Genomic DNA, 9,502 nt, shown 5'->3' with positions numbered 1-9,502 from the left:
GGCCCCCGTGCGCGGAGGCGGCTCTTGTAACTCGGGCGGGTCTGCCCGGAGCTGTGGGGAGAGGGCGGGGCCGGGCGGGGCCCGAATAGGGCAAGGACCCGAGAGCACGACTAACACTGAAGCCACCCTGGAATGGGCCGGTGAAGGGAGAAGGTTGAGGGGGCTCAGGGACGAGGAGGCGTCGCCTTTTCCCCTCCCCTATCCCATCTATTGCTCCTGTCCCGGCTCTGGATCTTCCCACCCCATTTTAAACAGTGTGTGTGTGTTCACCGGCAAGAAATTCCTGGAAGCACGCAGGGGCACAGATTCACAGTCGGAATCCAGAGTCAACCTAGTCTGCAGAAGAGCCAAGAAGCTCAGATGATTCAACCTCGACCTCCAGCCTCCACACAGACCTTTGAGCTTTCTCTCAAGCTCAGATACATTAATCCCAGGCCCCAGCCTCCTCTCCCAGTTCCCAGGCTTCTTGCAGCCTCGCCCCGTTCCTCGCCTTCAGGCTCTCTCCTCTTCTACAAAACACACTGACTCTAAGACTTAGATCCGACCCCTAGGAATGGAGTCACCTATGCACCACACCACGGTGCTGTTCTTCATTGCAGCGACACCAGTCAGGCCTGCAGCTGTTGGACGCACCATGGAACAACTCACTCTCTCCTGTAAACTCTGTCCCCCATGCCTTTTGGGTATTTTATTTGGGGGAGGGAGCACAGACTGTGTAGCCCGGCCATCACAGAACTGGCTAGAACTGACAGCCTTACAGATTCCCCTGCCTCTGCCACCCTGGGACTAAAGGCATGAACCACTATGCCCCAGTAAGCTTGAGGAACCCAAGATCCAGCACTTTCTTTGCATTCCCAGGCCTTCTGCGCCTCTCACAGCTCCTCCCCCATATTTCCATTTGCAAGTTGCTCCGCTCCCCAATTTACAGCCATTTCCCACAGCCACTTCTAACTCTATGTGGATTTTATTAAATGCTTAATGATGGGGTTGCAGAGATGTTCTGGCTGCATCCCCCCTCCGCACCTCCCTTTTTCTCCTTCCCTATTGAGTTCTACCCTCTCTGGCAGGTGGCTACCCAGCTGCCCACTCCAGTTTCCCTTCCTTCCCAAATGCCCCAAGAGGCCTCAAGCTGGAGAACTGAGACCTTGGCCTGAGGCAGGAGCACCTTCGCTCCAAGATCATGAGTGGGCTGGGGCTGAGACCAGCCCTGCCCTGTCCTCTGAAATGGCAAACATGTTTGCAGGCTAAAAATATCAGCCAAGTCTGCTGCCAGCCCTGGGGGCTGTGTCCAGGTCCAGTTACCACACAGGGTACAGGCGATGGGGGGAGGGAGACAACAGAAGGGAGTGACAGAGAACAGACACAGATGTAATGGACACACCAGGGTGGAGAGAAATGTAGGTAGAAATTCAGACAGGCATGGACATGTAAAGACAGGCAAAGCAGAGACTTGGCTACTAACATTCCTCTCTCTCTCTCTCTCTCTCTCTCTCTCTCTTTCTCTGCCCCTCCTCAAACCCACTAGACATCACAAACACACTGTCAATTGGCTTAACAGCCCCCCCCCTCCAAATCTACTCCCTTCCCAGCACACTCCCTACGGTGAACTCAGTAAGTTCCAGGCCACCCAGAGATACCAAGTGAGGATCAGGCCAAAACACATTTCAAAAAATAAAACTCAAGAGCCAGTCATGTTTTTTTTTTCCTTTTACTTAGTGTGCATGATCATGTGGAGGCCATGGGACTTGTGAGGGTCTCTTCTCTCTTTCCACTGGGATCAAAGAGGTCATGAGGTTTGGTGGCAACTACCTGAACAAGTCATCCCCTAGCCCACAGTCCTGATTTACTGAACCAGGGTCTTACAGTGTAACCCAGGCTGTTCTGGAATTCACGATATAGGTTTGGTTGTCCTCAAATGACAACAATTCTGCCTTAGCCTCTCAAATGCTGAGATTACAAGTCTTCACCATATCAAGACATTTTATTTCACGGGGCATGGTGGCGCACGCCTTTAATCTCAGAACTGGGGAGGCAGAGGCAGGCAGATTTCTGAGTTCAAGGCCAGCCTGGTCTACAGAGTGAGTTCCAGGACAGCCAGGACTATACAGAGAAACCATCTCGAAAAAAAAAAAAAAAAAAAGAGGACATTTTATTTTATTCATTTTAGATGGGTACTCATACACTTATTGAGCCAGAAATGGTGATACATACCTTTAATCTCAGCACTCAAGAGGCAATGATTGGCAAACTTTGAATTTGAGGCCAGCCTGGGCTACATAGTAAGACCCTGTCTACACATAAATAGCGTTTATTTCACCTCTTAAATATAGACCAAGAATAAAATGAAGTACTCTGCAATCCTACTAGCTAGGTAATCCCTGTTGACATTAAATCAATGCCTCCGTAATGGGTCAGGGCATTTGGTAGGTGTTTTGTATGAGTAATAGGAATTTCTCTTATGTGAAAAATGAACACTGTACAATTGAGCTTCATCCCGGTCCTTGAAATTTAAGCACTATAGAGAGGCAGAACCATAAAAAGCAAACTTCTGCCTAGTGTGGTTATCACTCTGAGGCTGTCTGACCGAGACACCTAGGAGTCAGGGTCATCTGTGACCTTGGCTACATAAGAGTTTAAAGTAAGCCTGGACTACATAATGCCTTGTCTCAAAAAAATGTAAATTTCTCCCTTTTTCTCTACCCACTCTCCCCCCAAAAGTCACCAGTTAATCAATTACCAACAGAGTAGGTGGCAGAGGCAAGAGGCTCTCTAAGTTTGAGGACAGCCTGGTCTACAGAGTGAGTCCGGGACAGCTGATGCTAACACAGAGAAACTTTGTGTGTGGGGTGTGGGAACTTTGTGCATGGGGTGGGGGATGGGGTCTTCATTTTATTTTTTGAAAGAACAAGTTTCCTGATGCATGTTCAAGTGGAAATTGATTTATTCCTAGGCTTTCAGGAAGGTGACTATGATGTGATGCAAGCCCAAAGACACAGGGTATCTGCAAGGTGCATTCCAGGCAGGAGTGTTAGAGGAAGGAGGCTGGCACAGGAGAGTAAGAAGGAAATGAAGAGATGCGGGCACCAGGCACCTCAACTTTGCCGCACTCTGCATCTCCAAGAGGGACAGCTTCCTGGGCTCTGAGCCAATTGTATCTGCCCCAGTGTTTGTTCTGGCCACCCTCTTGGTCAACAGGGAAGAAGGCAGGAGGACATGGCTGGCTTTTGGAGCTACAGAACAGGGATTTCTGTCCAGACGCTTCATTCAGGGTTAAGGATGTCAAGATTGCCTGGTCAGGGCATGGTCTGGGAACTGGCTCCTGTCCAAGTCTAGGCTAAGAGAACAGAGAAAGGATAACGTCCATCCTTAAAATCCTTGAAGATCATGATCGTGCAATTGGAACCAGACATGAAGTTTCCTAATCAGCCCAGAGGAAGGGGTTGTTTTCAAGTTTTCAGACAGGTGTGATGCTGGTTCCATGACTGCGAATCTAAGTGCTCAATGGAGTGAGGCAGGAGGATCACCAAGTTCCAGGCCAGCCTAGATTATATAGTTCTAAGCCAGCCTGTGCTACAAAGTGAGACCTTTGCTTCAGAGAATCACACATAACAATTTTTTCAGTGTTCTAAGTGGAAATTCTAGTCCATCCCCATCCCACGCCACCCCTCCTTATCTCACCCCTACCATGATGCCCACTGTATGTGATTCTGCAGCAGATTTTCACAGGTTAGCTCACTTAGTTCTCACATACCCTGAGAAGGAGGTCCTCGATAAGGAAACAGCCTCAGAGGGGTTGCTGATTTACCTTAAGTCACACAGCTGGCAAAGGAAAGATTCTCACTCACATCTACACTCCTTAAAGGGATTTCCCTCTGCATGTGCTCTAGGTGGGTGGGTGGGAGGCACTGGCAGGCATTCAGCAATCGCTCAAAACCAAGAGTTATTTATTGTAATGCTAGGGTTCAAAGCCAGGGTCTCATCCATGCTAGGCAAACACTCCACCACTAAGATAGATTCCCCAGCCCTCAGTGGCATGTTAATTTACTGAATGCTTTCTTAATATAACTGGATCCAAAAACCCTTGCTCCTTATACAAATGTCTTGCCTCTCTCGAGAGCCTTCTCTAGACTGTCAGCCCCTAGGGAACAATTCCTCTACTTACAGATCTTTGTTGCAGCTGCACAAACATTATTATCCATCCAACACTGGGCCCAAGGACTTGTCAGTAGGTAACAGGGAACTCAGCAGGATGGAATCCCTGCCCTTCAGGTACTTAGCCCAGAAGGAATGGCTCAGAACCCTTTACCTTGTCTTCTCAGTTCCTTGCCAGAAAATGTTCCTGTTCAGAAAATGCAAAGCTGTCTGTTTTCTGCTACCCCACACCCACTACCAGATGCAGGAGCAAGCGTCTCTCTCAAACGCACACACTTTAGAATGGCCTGGGTTCAGGTCAGCTGTAGGAGGGGCACTGCATCACCCTTCGGAGGTGCCCCACACCAGTCATCCCGATTCACAAAGCAAGCTACATGAGCTCCAGGACTCATCACTGGGATAACCCAGCTTCCAGGAATGACGCTCCTACCCTGGGGGGGATTCCCTGAAATGAAGGAGTCATGAGTATGTGTGTGATGAACCTTAGGCTCCTAGGTTGCCAAGCAACACGGTTATGTTTTGTTCCTATTATGCCTGTTTCCATAGTAACCACAAAGGGGAGCTCTGTGGATGGGCCGCCTGCCAGGGGATTCCCCTTCCCCTCCCTTCTTGCCACAGTCCCTTTTTCTGAAACCAGTACATTAAAGAAAAAAAAAAAAAAACCCAACAGCTTTTTAAGTGTGATCCTAGAAAGGAAGTCAAAGTGTGCTGTCTGCAATTTAGAAACATGCTCCTTCCCCTATTGAAGGTCCTTTTGGACAACACCCTTAAACACTGAAAAATGACTGGCAACCCTTCTGAGTTCCACACAGGGTTCTCCCAGTGCCCACTTCCACCCGCCAAGCCCCACCCAGCACTAGGAGACCCTGTTAAGCAGGCCCTTCTCCATTAACTCTAAGCTCTTCTATCCTATCCTCTTTCCCAGCCAACCAACATTTCCTAAGCAACTCTCAAACTCTGAACTCTTCCCTCTTAAGAAAAATACAAAACCAAAAACAAGATCACTTTTCCCAATGCAGTACAAATCCCAGCCTGTAACTAACCTCGGACTTCAAATAAGGACGTCCTGAATTGCTCTACTATAGGGAAACCCTCCATGGCACTGGGTCCTAATGAAATCTTTAGGACCAGCTTAGAGTTCAAGTTAAAGCTGGTTAGGAAACAAGAATGATGGCACTGTCTTGAAAGACAGAAGTCTTAGAAAGACTATCTGGAGAAAGGAAAAGAGCTAAGCAGAGGGAAGGTGGGTACCCACACCAGCAATGGAGAGACTTCAGTCATGGGTGTGCTGTTGGAGATCAGGAAAAAGAAACCGAGGCAGAGCATGATTGCTTAAGAGAGAAGAGGGGAGGTAAGGAAGAAGATAAGCACGCAGACTGGAAAAGCAGTGTTATAACAGAAGCAAAGAGAGGGGGCTAGAACAAATAGAATTAGTCCAGCCTGCTTTCCCTCCCCAAAGGGACAGGGAGGAGCAGGGACTCTGGGGAACACCAGTCCTGACTCTTCCTTGGAACCAGCTTTCTAACTTCCTCTGCCTTCCTGGGGGAAAGGAATGCCAGCCTGGGTTTCCCTCCCTCTTCTGTTCACACTTCCCCAAGCTCAGCTTAAGATCAGGCTGAGAAGGAAGGGCCTAGGCTGCCCAGAGCCTGAGTCACCACATAGTTGAGGTTCCTGTCACTCAGCCTTGCCTCTGCTACACCCTATGCCCTCTGCCCGCCCCAGGACTTAGATTGCTGTAGCTGACCCTGCCCTGGGACTGGCTTCACTTCTAGGCTTCTTAACACAGAGCTCGGGGGCTGCTAGAACCTTTAGAAGCTACCTACTCCCTGCCTCCAAAATTTGTGTTCTGTATCCACTGTAATTACCATCACCTTCTGAGAGGAGCATTCCCCTACTTAGGAGCAAAGGTGACTCAGTTTGTGGCTGCAAGAACGGAGACTTGGAAGTATGTGTGATAAGTCACTTCCCCTCTCCGGGCTCCAGTTCATTGGCATGTGAGATAAAGAATGACTTGGGATGGTCTTACTGACAGCCAGAGTGAGGTACATTCTGTAAGGCTGAGTCAAAGAAATGGATACTTACTATTTGAAGAGAGTAGGATAAAAACCGTGTGTTCACTAGCCCCTGTCCTAACAGGAGAGATTGAAAGGGAATGGGTGGGGCAGAGCCTGGCGGAGGCAGTAAAGGCAGCCACTGTAAAGGCAGCCAACACCCTAGGAACTGGGTGACTCAAGTCCCACATGGTAAAGGACTGGCTGGAAAGTGCATTATTGCTCTGCAGTTTGTGAGTCAGGAGAAATGAGGATCTCCTTGATGACTGGCTAGGGTCCTGCTACAACAAACACCCTCCTTACATCTACAAAGTTGTCAGTCCCACGTCACCACCACCCCCTTCCTATGATGGGAGCCTGCCTCCCTCTTCTTCAGCCCTCGAACCCAGTCCTCTTTAGCCTCCACCAGTTAGTTCCCTCATGCCCTGCCATGCTCCCAAATGCCATTAGCTCTGCCCATCCTCACTATCCACCCCCAAACCTGGCAGAACCAGCCAGATAATTGCAAAAGGGCTGAGCCAGCTAGAGGCTTTCGCATGACAGCTGCTGCTGCTGCTGGTGGTGGTGCAAGGAGATGGGACAGCTGGAAATAGAGGCACATTCCATAGAAGATCCTATTAGAAAACAGTCCCAACAGCCTGGCCACCCCAGCTCCTGGCCTGGGCAGTATCAGGGATGGGGATGTAGTTCAGCTGGCAGACTGCTTTCTTAGCATAAAAAAGCCCTGGGTTCAGCTAAGCAGAGGGAAGCCATTATATAAGCCAGGTTCAGGATCACACACCTGTAATCCTAACACTAAGGTGGGGAATAGAAGTACGTCATCACTCTCTGGTCATCACTCTCTGCTCTATAACGCATTGAAAAGCCCTCTTAAAAAACCAAACAAAACAAAAACAATTATTATCAACAGACTCCAAAGTCAGATACCAAAGTAAAACAATACTATGTACACAAGGTTTTCTTCCTCTTATGATTAAAGTGACTAGTGATACTCTACAGATGTCCCCCGGAGAAGGATCTCTACCCCAAGCCCTAGGCACTTGAGCACAGGACATCCCAGAACTCCACTGGAGTTAAGAGACAGCCTACTCTGGGATCCATGCCAGCCTGATTTAGTACACAGACAGGAGCAGGTGGTAGCTTGTCTTTCAGGGGCATCAATATTTCAGTGGCACAGCATTAGAGGAAGGGAGTAGGGTGGGTACCCATAACTACATTCACACACACAAAGGACCAGAACAAACTAGAATATTATACCTTTGGTCTCCCACTGTGAGAGCCTGGGCAAGCTATGACTTCCTAACAGAAGCCATCTGATATATAGAGGGACACTCTAAGGAGTGCTGGTTGTCATACAAACTATTAATTTCAGGGTGGGGCCAAGACACTTACACACACACACCCCTGCACCTTTCAAAGGGGGAAGTGGCACATTTGGGGCATGTGGGCAGCTGGTGGGCTGAGTCCAACCCAGGGAGAACAGCAGCTGTCTAGATATAACTCAAGGCGGGACATAAATGGAAGGAATAAAAAAAAAAGCAATCTAGGTCTATCTTGGATGAACTTTAAAGAATCCTAACTTTTTAGTAATTTATGCAGAATTGCCAACAAAGCTAAAATAAATAGCTGCTTATGACCAGAATCTACTGACTTATCTACAAACTAAACCAAGGCTCTGCATTCCCACTCATACTCCAGACTCAGTAAAGCTTCTGAGGAACTCCAACTCTAGGCCCTGACCCATTCTCTTGTTCTTTTCAGCCTCCATCTGAGCTCTGAGCTTCTGCCTGTTAAGTGGATACAATGGCCTTCCTTCCAGGACCTCAGCCTGACCATTCCCAACACCCCCTCCCCTTCTGCCCTTGACCCCTAATTTTGCCAGCTTGTTGTGGGTAGTGCTGCCAACTCTAGACAGTGGCTGGTGGCAGAGAAATCTCTCTGGCATCCAGAGACATTCAGAGGCTCATTCTTGTATTTGTGGCTGATGGTAGAGAGAGGACTAAGCTCTAACAAGATGCCTGCAGCCCAAGCTGAGATGGAGGAAGGCCAGGCTGGCAGTGTGGTGACTCAGGCACCCCCAGGGTAGGGCGGAACCGAACTAACCCCAGATGTGCTTCCCCTTTCTGCACAAAGCCAAGGCCTCCCCCCTGAACCTCCCTCGCCCTTTAGAAACTCCCATTAACTCTTTCTTAGGGACCCATCCCAAAAGCCTCTTCTCAGATTTCTAACCGGTGTGCACTAGCCCTTCATCTACAACCTGGCCACTTTTCACCCTGCACCAAACCAAACCGCAGGGTTAGAATCAAGCAGGATGTGCAGAGGAGTCACCCTTCCTGCAGGCTGAGAGGAGATGAAGGTGAGGGTCCCTGCCCACCTCCAGTCCAGAAGTTTGACCAACTGCTGCCCCAAGCACTGGCCCACCCCCAAAGAACTCTATCCTTTAATGGGCCTCTATCCTAGGCTGTCCTACCCCTTAAGTAGCACATGAGGTGGCCTTTTTGCCTCAACCTTCTGCTATTAGAAAAATGAAAAGGACACCAAAAAGTAGTGAAGACTGCACAAGCCAAGGGGGTGGGATGGGAAACAGAATTTAGGAGTCTGACAGGTTCAGTGAGGTCCTAGCAGCAAAGATATCGACACACCCCACACCAGCATCTAGTATGAGGTCAAACTGCACAGGAGACAAGTGTGGCTCTAACTCAAGATGAGCTGCCTGGGAACAGCACTGGAACAAGAGCCAACCCATCTTAGACTTACCTGGACTCCAAACTACAGCTCCCACTAACCAACAACTCTTTTACAAAAAAAAATCTAACAGCAGGTTCAAGGTTCCATATGCAGAGTAGTCCTATTCCTAGTCACTAAGACCCTTCTCCTATTCCTTGACTAAGAGATGGGATAAGAAAACACCAACAAGGCTGGAGAGGTGGCTCAGTGGTTAAAAGCACTGACTGCTGTTCCAGAGGTCCTGAGTTCAATTCCAAGCAACCACATGGTGGTTCACAACCATCTGTAATGAGATCTGATGCCCTCTCCTGGTGTGTCTGAAGACAGCTAAAATGTACTTACATATACATCTTTAAACAAACAAACAAAAAAAGATGTCTTTGCCAGGCAGTGGTGGCACATGCCTTTAATCCTAGCACTTGGGAGGCAGAGGAAAGCAGATTTCTGAGTTCAAGGCCAGCCCGGTCTGCAGAGTGAGCTCCTTGACAGCCAGGGCTTTACAGAGAAACCCTGTCTCCAACAAAAAAAAAAAAAAAAAAAAAAACAAAAACAAAAAAAACCACTTTGTAAAA

Source organism: Mus musculus, chromosome 19, assembly GCF_000001635.26.
Source record: "Mus musculus strain C57BL/6J chromosome 19, GRCm38.p6 C57BL/6J".
Lineage (NCBI taxonomy): Eukaryota > Metazoa > Chordata > Mammalia > Rodentia > Muridae > Mus > Mus musculus.
The sequence above is the reverse complement of the archived record's forward strand: the minus strand, read 5'-3'. Positions refer to the sequence as shown.